We start from the raw sequence: 13,826 nt of genomic DNA, 5'->3' as shown, positions 1-13,826 counted from the left end.
GATTTCGTGGAAGTGCAGGTACAAACTAACACATCCAAGAATATTTTGTTCAACACAGTACTGTTATTTGCATATAACCCTCCACTTAGGAAACAGGAATAAGCTCTCACTGACTTACATGTTGGGTCATCACTCCTCTGTATACCTGGCCAGTGCCATACAACTGGCTGGCCTGGTTTCCCACTTTTCTTTGCTTTATACCGCTATACTTTGTTTTCCCCACACACATAACCTAATATCCTTTGTTTTCAGGGGCTTGACCAGACCAACCCCTCTACCAGGAAAAAACCCTCTCTAGGTCAGCCCACCTGTCCATTCCTGCCCCCACCTCACATCTGGCCAAGGCTCATGGTCCCTGGGAGATTTCTTGACTCATCTAGGCTTGCTCACTTGTCCTTCTCCACACCAACCAAACTTGTTATATGCCTGTGTTCTAGCGATGTTTTTCTTCTATCTCCATAGCTGTTGGTCTGAATGCATAATCCCCCAAAAGTGTGCTGACTGTATAAAAGGTCAATGATGAGTTCAGATATCTTTTAGATGCCACCAAGGTAATGAATCAGATGTATGTATTAATATAAAGATATTCCAGAATAGTCCCCCCCCCCATGAAGGAGCTTCTATCCTCCAACACATATACACACATATACTTAGTTCCACAAATCCTTAAGCAATTCAGAATGCAAAAAGGATCATATGAGTAATGCTGATGGGAAGTGCTCCAAGCATGTTCCCATCTTCCCATCTGATAGAACAGAGAGGACTCCCTAGAACAAATGAGATTTCAGTGGACCTGACAGAATTTTATTCGGAGAAGGCTGCTCAAAGAGGGGTGCATTTCAGCCAGAACGAAGAAGATGGGCCAAGGCACACACTGGACAGAAAAAAACTTATTAGGGGATAGACAGGAGACATACATGGAAAGCCTGGAGAGTTGAGAAAGAAAAACCAAAGGAAAGAAAAGCAAGAAAGATGGATTCAGGCCGAACTGCAGAAGACTATGAATGCCAGAGGAAAAAAAAAAAAAAAAAATGAATGCCAGAGGAAGAAGCTGCATTTTTCCTGTGAAGAAAGAAGGACAAGCCACTGATGGTGTTCAAAAACACAAATTTGGCTGCTGGTATCTGTGTTTAGAAAGATATTCATTGGAAAAAATTTGAAGGTGAAGGGACAAGTTTAAATTCAAAAAAAAAGGAGAACCAGAAAAATCATGCATCAGATAAATTTATTAAACAATACTTAGTCTTTCCTGGCATCAGATTGTTAAATATATACTGCAGTGTTTAAAGTCCAGCAGACAACAAGATTAAAGAAAGATGCAATTGAAAGCTAAAAGACTAAATTCTGGTTTCTGCTTAGCCACTTAGCCATGTGACTTCTCTAAGTCTCCATGAAATACGGATGATAACTGACAGCTTCACTTGGTCCTGTGATGATCAGAGGCAATGGAGGTGAAAGCCAACGGTATTCATGGACTCATGTAGGGGTCGCACGGAATCAGTACCATCTTAGGATAAGGACCACGTGTTCCAAGTCCAAATGTTCAACAATAATTAACTGAATATTGGAAGTAACATAAAATAATGATCAGGTGAAACAGATCTTCTGAAGAACTGAAAGAAAGAAAAGAAAAATTTGGAAGGACCAACCATTAACTCAAATGTAGATTAATTCAAAGAGAAAGAATCTCCTAGCAACCGCCCTCTCATGAGAGGCATGATTTAGCACTATCACTGAAAGAGGAAAAATACCACTGGGATCACTTATATTTTAACACCAGGCAAATAATTAGTCTTTTACATATGGGCAACATTGATCAAATCTGCTACTGTAGACAATTAAAAAATGTCCAAAATGACACTCTGAAAGCCAGGAAAGAGACATTTAACTCCCTTATCATTACTTAATTCAATAATCAGCAATTGTTTATTGAGAATCAATTTGATGTAGGCACTGTGTGTAAGAAATACACTGGTGAATAACCCTGTGGCCCACTAGAGTGGAAGGCAGATAGAGTGAGCTCAGTGTTTTGCTAGGGGCAAGTGCTAGCGGAGAACCAATAAGACTGCTGAGGCTTCCAAGAAGGCAGTTAGTTACCCTACATGGAACAAGAATAAGGGTATTAAATGTAGAAAAACTTGTGTATCAAAGACACAAAGTTTTTTGTTTTGTTTCGATTTGTTTTTAAAAAGCACACCTTTAAGACACACTTAAAATATTTAAAGAGTAAAGGACGAAGTGGGTGAGAAAGAGTTCTTGGAATAGTTAGGATTTTACTGCAGGACACCAGGAAGCTACTGAAGGAGTGATGTGACATGATCAAATCACACACTTAGAAAAAATGACCATGGCTGCACAACGGAAAAAAATGAACTAAGGAAGACCAGACTGGAGGACAGGATACGAGAAAAGAGGCTGTGGCCATAATTCATGTGGGAAGGAAGGTGGTTAAGAGAAGTGGATGGATTTGGGAGATATTACAGAGGGACCCAATAATTTGGTAATGGATCCATGCACAGAGATTAGGCATGGAGAAGGGAAGGAGGAGGGAAGACCCAGCAGCACATCTACTGGGTTTAACCTACCTGTGGGAAAATAATAGTCCCAGTTAATAGTCCCACTAACAGCCATGCTAAATGCCTTCAACTGCTCAGTTCCCCCATTTCCCAACTCCATTTCCTCTAGTTTAAACAAGATAACCTGTTACCATCCAGCATAATAGAGGCACACTCAGCCTAGGCAGCAGTTTTCTGAACCTCCTCTGCCTACCATTGACTTTGAAGCCTTCAATGATGGCTAGTGCATAACTCCCAACCTTCCATGATGCAGTTTGTCAATGACTGCACAAGAAGTCAACAGCATGAATTTACTGCCCAAATTAGGCTTACAATTGCTTATTTTACAGCAAATGATGGTAGAAATTTTAAGCTGTGAAAATGTTTATCATTTGCTTATATGCATAAATTCCTAAAGGAGAGTTTGGGGGTTTTGTTTTGTTTTGTTCTTGCCTTTTTCACTCCAAGGATGTACTACCAAATTTAATCAGTTTTTTTTTTAACTATTTTAATAAATCTTGTTAAAAGTTCTGTTTGACATACTTCCCTAGGTCTTATAAATGATGTCATTTGTTTCAAATTGTAATCTCTTAGTTTTAATGATTCTTCTTTTCTAAACTTGATGATGCCATGGTTTCATTATTTATTACCCTCCACTAGCTCATGTCTCTTTAGAATCCTCTTATCAAAAAATCATTGGTTCTTCCTTCTATAAGATTCCATAATGCAAAATCCTAGCTTGAATTCCTCTAGTAAAAGAAGTCACTTAGAAGTCATGAAGATCAAGAGCCTCCATCTGCTAAAAAACAAACTGCATTCAAAGTACAGAAATCCCCCCACCTTACCAGCAGAATTGGCTTTTTTTGTACCCAATTCCCCAAATATCCCTAATTGAGGCATAATATTGCTGATTACACAAAACAATCCCAAGGAATGCCAAAAATACTACTTCTTCTCTTCTTCTGCCTTCTCCTCAGCAAAGCAGTGAACAATACCTGGTAAAAAGGTCCTCCTGACAAAAGCACACAAAACACTGCTAAGTTGCTGATGTAAGGGGAATGGCTGGTACTTCTGACCTGGGCTGGGAGGTGACTTTTCCATCTATCACCATCTCTCTATTCCAAAAAGACCCCCCCACATGTACACCCTGAGGAGCTGCCATAAAGAGCAGCTGATATAAGTGTGCCAAATGCAGCATGCAACAGAAGTTATGGCAGAAAGGGACCTTACCCTCTGCATTTCTGAAAGCTAATCTGTGTCCTGTTAGGTTAGGAATGAGGCTCACCTTGGTTCCCAGTTTCAGCACCTCATGGTTTTCAGGGATTCTTAGAAAGCCCCAATTACAAAAGCAAAGGAGCAAGGTAGGGATGAAGAGAAGCTAAATGCAGATCTTAAGGTGTGGAAATATGGGGGAAAAAGCAAAGGAGAAACCACCCAGTCACGAGACCAAGATCCTTCTGTTGCTGGTAGAGTAGGACAAACGCTATTCCAAAGGAGGCATACCAAAAGCTCCACTTAACATGACCACTTGGAAAATACTGTTTCTTTGGATATAAAAGGGTGATATTGTTATTTTAGTAAAAATAGCAGTTTTACTTTATGGTAATACTAGTAAGCCATCATAAAAATTCCTATCCAATCTACTTTTGGAGGCTTATGGCTAAGTTGTAATGACTTGTTTTTTAGATTTAGTTAAACTCCAGTACTCCACATTCCTTAGAGTCTGACCATCGTTCAAGCAAGTGCCTTAAATAGGGGTTGGGGCAGGGGGATACACTGTAGAGCAACTTACAGTGCGTGTACAGCAACTTAGTTGTGTGTAAAGTGAGAGTGTGTAGGGGAGTAGAGTGTGCAGGGGCTAAAAACAAAAAAGCATAAGAAAATTCAGTCCACAACAAAATTTATTCCCACATTTTAGAAGGAGGCTACATTGAATAACACTGAGGCAAATAAAGTTAGTGATGTTGAGATATCCAAGTAATAAATTAGACATATTTTCTACTTTCAAACACAAACCACTGAAAGCCCATACTCTCCACAGAATATACAGCACAAGAAACAGGGCAGCAAGAGATCTTTGGATCAAATTCTTATCAACAAAGGATGGTCCTAAAGAAAGTTCTTCTTGACTGTCAACCATCAACCAAACCTCAAGAACAGAATCTAAAAAAGTATCATCCTTCATATCTTCTCCCTTTGTCTCCATAACCAGAAGGCTTCAGGAGCATCCATGTCCTCCTGAGTCAGTGCTTCAGTCTACTCAATCCACAGTCAGCGCTATCCTGCTCCCCACCCCCTATATTCCTTCTGTAGTTTATGGTACCTGGATGTCTGAGCCCACCCTCCACACATGAGCTCCCTCTCATAATACACCATATGGTGCTTAGCACAGAGCCTTCTCTATCATGTATACTCAATAAATGATTACATAACAAATAAGCCAACTGAACCTCACCTGCTAAAATGAGGCAGTAACTGAGTAAGGAGTCTTACAATACTATACCATGTCATATTACTGCGATGTCATATTCATGAGACTTTAGAAAACTTCAAGTAAAAAAAAAAAAAGAAAAGAAAAGAAAAAGAAAACTTCAAGTAATGGAGCAGATAAAATAAATATGTTCCACAAACATATTTCACATCGATTATTTCCTCTGAGCTTCTGCTACAAGTATTCTCCTTTTCCTCTTCATATTTATAGTAATAGCTTAGTAGGCAGTGCCTGCTAAGTATTCCAGGCACCATACCAAGGCATTTCACCTCCAGGAAACCAATTCTCTACCATAACCCTGAAAGTTGTTAAAAATTATCCTCACCATATTTTTTTTTTTTTTAATGAGGTTTAGAGAAGTTAAAGAAAATCCCCCAAGTTCACACAGCTACAAGTAGTGGGCAGATTCTAGGCCTGGGGGAATAGGGAGATCTGACTGAAGACAAAGGTCATTCTTTTCCATAACACCATGCTACCTCGGACCCATGAAGCCACCTCTGACATCCAAATATTCTATATTAATGTCCCCTATTGTTCCACAACCATACAACAGTGGACCAAAGGCCACTGGGGCAAAAGTCTTTAGAGCTTTTGTGTATTCATTTGCAAGCTGTCTGTCAGATGTTGTTTCATGCTGTATCAATGTATTCAGCTCAGCTAGTAATCTTTTTTTTAATTTTTTCTAATCAGCCAGGAACTGGGAGAGCAATTAACTACACTTATTAGACCTGGTGTGAAATCTCCTTGCTACAATCTGCAATACAATGTGAACTGTAAGTAGATGCTCACCCAGTAATGTCTGATTAAGTAATGAGTATAGTAATTCCCTGCTATATTGATGAGCAATTACTGATGAGTAATTCCCTCATCCTCGGCTTCCAGGCAAGTCATAACAGCAGGATGGGTTGAGCTGGGGTAGGAGCCAGAAAGGGCACAGCACCAATCTCCTAGCCCCTCTATTAGACTGGGAGTCACTCCAACAAAACACTGACTCTTCTACCATAGGCCTTCCCACAAATTCTAGACAATGGGGACCTGCCTTGCTCAGTGTCCTGATGCCTCAGAAGACACCGTCCACTGCATTCCTTCCCACCTCTGGAGGAGATTCCATGGCCCTCTCTGCTAAGAGCTCTAAGCCCAAGGAAACCTCTCTCAGCTCTCCCTCACAATGTGTTTGGAGTCAACTAAGGAACTCCACCTGAGCAAATCCCATCTAATTTTACTCTCTCCTAAATCAAAACTTTTACAAAATAAAACTTGTTTACAAAATATGATGGACTTGCCTGTGTGTGCTAAATAGAGTTTGTTCTCTTCTGTGGCTCCACCTTGAGGTCCTCAGGCATTTGAAGGAGTTTCTGCTTCTCAGGTTTGACTTTTCTGTCTTCTCCCTCCCTGTGTGTGGGTCAGCACTCTTGCCTTTCCATTTTCTGCCTTTAATCGACTAAGGACTGAGAAAGAAAGCTATTTTGCTTGTTTAGGACTGAATGCACAGAAGCAGCATGAGGGGCCCATCTAGGGAAAGAGCCCAGGGAAGTGGTACCCCCTCACACCCAGGGCACTGATTCCATGAAAGTGGAAACCCCTTGTGAGTAAGACACACAGCCAGGCTTGGGGAATCTAGATTTAAAATTTCAGCACACAGACTTTAGGATTGGCTTTTTTGGCCCCACTCCCCCGCATGGCCCCGGCATTCTAGACAGCTGAGACAAGAGACAGGGAAGATAAGATTATGGGACTTTGTACATCATCTGCCTTCACCCCTCCCTGCTTACTACAATGGCATCTCTGAGGGAAGGGACATTCTGTCTTGTTCACTGTGGAATCACAATCACTGATGCCTCGAGCACCTAACACAGAATAAGCATTCCACAAATTTGCTGAATGAGGAAAAAATGCATGAGTAATTAATGAGAATTCCTCTTCCATAATTAATATCTACAGTTCAAAATCTTTATTATATTATAGACTCCTTATAAGCTGGAATTAATAAAATCAGGAAAGAAAATTCCAATGATCTGTGTCAGCAGGAGAAAGTCGATCCTTTTCAACCTTAAAAGAGAGAAGAGAGTGCTATTTTATCTAAGCAAGTTATAGGTATGTAGCCTGCCAGGATCAACAACTCTGAGAAGTGCTGGCTAGGGTCCTTCAGCATACTGACAGCCCCCCAAAAAGCCCACTTCCTGTATGGAAGTCCAGGGTAAGCGTACAGAAACTACCCTATTAGAAAACACTACACATTACTTTTATCTTGTAGAGAAGGTACAACTTCCAATTGTTTTTTAAATGAAGAACATACACACACACACACACACACACACCATGTCCTGTTTTCGATCTACCCCCATCAAAAAGGGGGGGGGGGGAATGAAAAAATAAAACAGTAAAAATAACAGGTGAAAAAATTTTAGAGAAGATTCAACTCTATTTTTGCATTATGATTTCCCTAGAAGATCTAAATTAAAAAATAAAGCCTGAATTTGGACTACAGTAAAATAAATGTGCAGGATTCAATATAAAGATGAATATAGATCTGTTTTGCGATCTCATTACTACTTATTTCTAGCAAGGTACATCATCTGCCAGCAGGAACTAAAGGCACTAAGGGGCACAGCCTCCCAGGGCTGAATTCTGTCTATCTAGCAAGAAAGAACAGGTAGGGAGTACATGCACTGGAAACCTGTGGGAAAAACAACCAAGAGCTCCTGGACGTCACGAGATGAGAAAAGAAAATACTGACATACACCAGACTGAAGCAAGGCAGTCACAATCAAAGATCCTTAATTAGGAGTAACATCCAAAGCAAATGGAGAAAACTCTTAAAACTAAAAGTATGCCTATATAATCAGATTATCTGAAAGTAATAAATTAGATAAACCAAGTAAATAAGACTATAAAAGAGTATCACTTAAAAAATGAAAAAACAGAATACATAATTTAGGACAAGCATGGTGGAGAAACCCTGGTCAGACAGCTACACTAAATTCTCTGGTGTTTCCCCTAGGAGAATTTTCAGAGAGGGAGAATAAAGAACTGGCTCACTAATGGATTCAGATGACAGAGAAAGCAGAACAATTCAATATCTTTTTACAGCCATTTATATCCCACAGAATCTGAAGATTATGTTTTAAGTCCCTATATGTCACTCTACAGCACTTCTATGATTCCTGGCAGTCAAATTCATCACATCTGCAAATGAAAAAAAATCATCAGTGTTTTACCCACTTTCAGATCTAATATATAACTTACATTTTAAAAAGAAAAAGAATTTGCTTACTAACTCAAGCTATAACTATAACCTGCCTTTCAAACAGCCTGATTCTGAGGAAAATAAAGGAATACTGTGCCTTCTGAGGGTCACCTCAGACACAAGGAAATGTGATGCGCAACTAATGATAAAATTTGAGATGCCACTACCAAGGCAGAGCTGTTCTGAATTTAATCAAGTCTGCTGAGCTTCAGACGGATGGATAATAGGCAGCCAGATGGACAAGATTTGCATTCAGAAAAGCTACATTGGAAGATCCAAATAGATGTGCCTCAGAATCCTGGCTTCAAAGATGTGCTGCCCAGTTTAATAAAACCTGAATTAAAACAATCACAAAAACAAAAATGTTTAAACAATCTATTTCATTTCTAAAGCTGAATCAATAGTAAGGCAATTAGCCTAGCACAATAGAAGCTCAGTCCTAATTCTTTATTTGTTCCATCTGAGTGCTCAAGCACGGCTGCCACATCAGGCTCCAGGTTGCACTGAGAGAGAAACAGACACAGAGAGGACGAGAATGTGCAAATTCTCTCTCCATAATTATCTAGTGAATGGTGAAATCAACTTTATCATCTTGAACATATGTGAATGCAATTATACATACACCAGTGCAATTGTTACTCTTCTGCAAAATCTGGGACATTGAGACATGGGGTAAATATGAAAGGAAGACACACTGGGCTGTTACAGTGAAGGACCTAGAGTCTGCTATTTTAAGTCAGCATGAGTATAAAAGAAAAACAAAGCCAGATTTTACCAAGGCCTTTAAAGGGCCACTCACATTTCCTGTGAGTTCAATCAAATATGTAAACAGTGTTCATTCAAATATGCTAAAAGCTATGGCTCATCACTAGTCCCAGCTCCTTCTTACAACTCAGTGAAAGGACACATGTTAGAGCTTGCAGAGCCCTAGGCATGCTACTGAGGGGGTCAGGAGATGTCAACGATGCATTTCGCACTTGCCCGAGCTCCAAAGGCCAGTAAATGAGCTGTAAAGGAGCTGAGATTCAGAGGTACCCCCAGGCATGCCAAGCCTCACTTAGGTTAACAGCAATCCTATGCAGATCATTCTCTTCCAAATTTTTGATGGAAGTTTAAGTGGGGCCTCAGATTCTCTGTCAGAGAAGGAGAAACATCCGTATTTATTCAATTTTTTTCCTACTGCAATCTGCCAGGTTTGATGAAGTTTGATTTTTAAGGCATATTTTTCTCAGCATTCCAAAAAATCCAAGATCAATTAATATATTTCTACTTTCTTTCAATTTCAGTTCATCAATGTGACTATGTTGAAAATAGGAAATGTTACTTGTTTGCATGATAAAATGAACTTGCCCTTTAAGGAGAGAAAAATGTTACCAGTGATTAGTGCTGATTTCAGTGATGGCCTGACCCTTCATAATTATAGTGTCCAAGAGAGTTCATTAAAATCTAACCATTCTATGGTTACTGTATCCAACTCAAAGGTACATTTCATTCAGAGAAAGTTTTCAGTAACATCAGACACTTCTGAAAACCCTCTAGGTAAAATGTCCCTTCCCCCATGCCATTCCCAGCTGGTCATCCACAACATCCTTCAAGAAAAAGCCGGACGGAGGCACCTGGGGGCACCTGGTTGAGTGTCTGCCTTTGGTTCAGGTTATGGTCCCAGGGTCCTGGGATCGAATCCCGCATCGGGCTCCCGATAGGGAGCTTGCTTCTCCCTCTGCCTATGTCTCTGCCTCTCTGTGTGTCTCTCATGAATAAATAAATAAAATCCTTAAAAAAGAAAAAGAAAAAAGAAAGCCAGAACTAAGGCTATGGCCAGGGACAGCACTCCGTATCTGGGCATAAAAGACACTTCAGAAATGAGACCAGCACTGTGCACACACCACCTCCTCAAGATATACTCACTCAGCATCTGCTGGACAGTTAAAGCCAAAGAGCAAAGGGAAGCCAGTGGGGTTGTAAAGGACCAGGAGAAGCAGTCAGACTTGCATTTTCAACCAATCCTTCCTTAGGGCCATTATAAAGAACTTCCGCCACTGACCAAAACCTTGGTTTCTGATTCTAATTCTCCACCATTCAACACCCGGTTTGCCCAGTTTTTCAAGGAGCAAACCTCAGAATGAAGTGTTGTGTTATGCCTCAGTTTACTTCTGCTTGTTGTGCTACAGTTCTTGGGTGGGTTTCACAGTCCATTAAAGACAAACATGGGCAGCCCCGGTGGCTCAGAGGTTTAGCGCCACCTTCAGCCAGGGGCGTGAACCTGGAGACCCGGGATCGAGTCCTGCGTCGGGCTCCCTGCATGGAGCCTGCTTCTCTCTCTGCCTCTTTCTCTCTCTCTGTGTGTCTCTCATCAATCAATAAATAAAATCTTAAAAAAAAAATAAAAATAAAAAAAATAAAGACAAACAGCTTTTCAGTAAACCTGTACTTAACCAGTCTTTCCTACAGATGTCATATGGTCCTCCCTTGGTTACACGATGTAAGCTGGAATGGCTTCTGTGCTCTAAGGGCTCCAGACTGCTGGACTGTAAAGCTTGTGCTAAGACCCTGGATCTGGGAGTCACTTGGAGCTGGTCATGTCCCAGTCTGACCACATTAGCTATGTGCCCTTGTGTAAGATACTTTAATGTATCTTGTGTCTTGTGTCTCAGATATTGCCAGGATTCCTACCCACAGACAGAAAAAGGCAGTCCAGGGCAGCCCCGGTGGCACAGCGGTTTAGTGCCGCCTGCAGCCCGGGGTGTGATCCTGAAGACCCAGGATCGAGTCCCACGTTGGGCTCCCTGCATGGAGCCTGCCTCTCCCTCTGCCCGTGTCTCTCTCTGCCTTTCTGTCTCTCTCTCTCTGAATAAATAAGTAAATAATTCTTAAAAAAAAAAAAAAAAAAGAAAAGAAAAGAAAAAGGCAAATTAAAGCTGTTTAACACACAAAAAAAGAAAAAGGCAGTCCAAACGAAAAAAAAAAGTGCTTCACTGAATATGTACCTGTTATACAGTATAATACAATGTTTTTCAAACTCCAAGTTGGAACCTTTAAGAGGATATGGTATCAATTTAGAAGAACATGAATCATATTTTTTTAAAAATAAAATAGAACAGAAAAGTTCAGAACATAATATAAAGTGCATAAGGTAAATAGAGTATATAAGGGTAAATATTGTTTCAGGTGTGTTTATGAATAAAATACAGATTTGGATCCAGATGATAAAATGTGTTTTCTTACTATGGGTCACAGTCAAAAACCTGGAAAACCATAAGTGTTATCAGTAAAACATCAATATGGTTATTACCAGACAGAGAGCAAGCCCAACTGCAATAAGCCTTAAATATACCAGATTTTCTTTCATGTACTGATTAAAATCTTTTAAAGGGTCTAGTCACTTGAGAAAAGAAAGTAAGTAAAAAGAATCCAAAATAAGCTATCAAATGCTGCTCAGTTTAGACATCCAGTAAGTAGCTTTTGCTAACTCAAATACTAGTATCATGTACCTTTTCAAATAGTAATTTTGTAGATTGCATCTGCAACTTTCAGTGTTAGGTCATTAATTCCACTCCTGGGTTTCTACCCTACTGAGATGAACTGATGTTCAGAGAAATCTCCAGGCTCAAAGATGTTTATTACTGTATTATTTATAATAGGAAAAGGAAAACAGGAAATGGCCTAAATGTTCAGTAATAAGGGACTGAATAGGTAGCAAATTTGCTATATGGAAAACTTTGTAGCTATTAAAAATAGTAATAAATTTTTATAAAAAATCAATACATTTCTAATTGGGGAAATACTTGTATTTATCATGCTAAGTGAAAAGGATACAAAATGTATATGCAGTATCACCACACTTACATGTTACACAGGTTGGGGGGTTGATTTTGTTGTTTTAGCAGTATCGATTTTAATTTAACCAAATTCAGCTTTTTAAGATACTAGAAGAAACTGCACACAAATATTCACAGGTCTCTTTGTATAAGGCAAGCTGTAAGGACTTTTTCTTTCTTTTAACTTTTCTGTATTTTTCAATTTTGGGGACATACTGCACTTTCAAAACGGAGAGGATGATATAACCGCCCAGGGATCCCCCAAGTTTTCCTTTTTAAGTATACCAATGCCACAGAGTTTTTGTATTTTACCATTAAATTTCCAACCTCAAAGCAAAAGAAATTTATTTTAAAATAGCAGAAATGTCAGCAGCTGCTTAGATGGAAAAGGAAAGGGTCAGTAAGAACTGTATACCATGAAATGGGAAGACAAACATTAAAAATTAAACAAGTAAAGGTTAAAATGTATTCACCTCCGAATAGAAATATTGTTTCAATGTAAGATAAGCAGGGTTATGCCTGGTTTAAGGCAGACCAACCCCAATATTATTACTAGTCTGATGTGAACAGAAGAGCTACTCTGATATCTGAACGGAAGGGAAGAAATTCATAGTTCATCAATCATGTCTGCAGCATTTAACCTAAATGTATACTCAGAGATGAACAAAAATCATAGGACAAACTAATAATCACTTGAGTTCCAAATGTGGAATGAAGTACAAACTGTTATAGGAGGATGTTTCAACATCATTGCAAACAGTTACATCTCCAATATTTACAATCAGTATTAACCATCTGTTCTCTGACACTCAACAGGACAAGCTCTACCCTAGTCTTTCACTTGCGCCCATATTCATTAATTCATGTAGGAACACAGAAAAAAATTATTAAACTAATAAAGTATTACCCAGATCCTGGCATACATTACTATTTGAACTACTAAAAGAAGGAGGAGGACAGTGTCTTATTAAATATTGCACTATAAGACCAAGTTGAAATAAAATTATGAAAGAAAAAGATTAACACTGTTAGGTCCAATGCTGCTTACATAACATCCAAGTCACCATGGGACACATGCAAGTTCTGCTACAGGCAATGTCTGCTGCTGGCTTGGGATGAGAACAGGAAAGAAAAGATGTGCACTGCCCAGGCCTTTCCCCAGGGGGAGTCAGCAACTCCCCAAGCAGTCAGTAATCTCACAGAGCTGCATTGTTCTTGGGGGACAAGAGCTCCAAGCTTGCCCCCAGGTAACAGGTCAAGTCCAGGCCGACCCAAGAACTAGGAGGGACTGGCATCAGGAAGCTCCTTAGTGTGTCCGTGCTCAACCTATAATATTAAATTTCACTTCTCAAGTCTAATCACCTCAAGTTGAGTATCATATAGAATTACTCCTCATGAAAGGCCAAAAAGGGAGGAACCAAATCAAACAAAACTTATTTGGAAAATTACCCTGATTTCACTTGTTCAGCATGCCTTCAGCCTGGCTGTACTCTGATACCAAAAGAATCTGTGTTAATCACTAATTTTCCAGTTACTTTAAGAAGAAATGGAAAATTACCAACTCATTCTGAGTCTGAGGCACTTGGTAACATTTACAGTTTCCCAAGTACGCACACAAAAAGCTAAGAAAACAGCCAGCTCTGAGCCTACACCAAGCAAGACAACTACACCCAAGCAGCTGATCAATCTGTGATGAAACAAACCATGTTTCTTCT

At 39.7% G+C, this 13,826-nt stretch overlaps 1 protein-coding gene across 9 annotated transcripts in view; it reads right to left on the bottom strand.

The window, feature by feature from the left end:
* The window catches only part of CCNY (cyclin Y), a 335,063-nt gene that overhangs the window by 101,357 nt on the left and 219,880 nt on the right, over positions 1–13,826 (bottom strand). Inside the window, exon 1 of one of the 9 annotated variants that reach the window (XM_077896653.1) lies at positions 6,330–6,484. The exons of the other annotated variants lie outside the window; for them this stretch is intronic. The gene's annotated coding sequence lies outside the window, so the exon portion shown is untranslated. Of the gene's footprint in view, positions 1–6,329; positions 6,485–13,826 lie in introns of those variants that run through there. 9 annotated transcript variants of the gene reach the window in all.

The sequence above is a fragment of the Canis aureus genome, chromosome 5, assembly GCF_053574225.1.
Source record: "Canis aureus isolate CA01 chromosome 5, VMU_Caureus_v.1.0, whole genome shotgun sequence".
NCBI lineage: Eukaryota > Metazoa > Chordata > Mammalia > Carnivora > Canidae > Canis > Canis aureus.
Note: the sequence above shows the minus strand (reverse complement) of the source record. Positions and strands in the feature narration are given on the sequence as shown.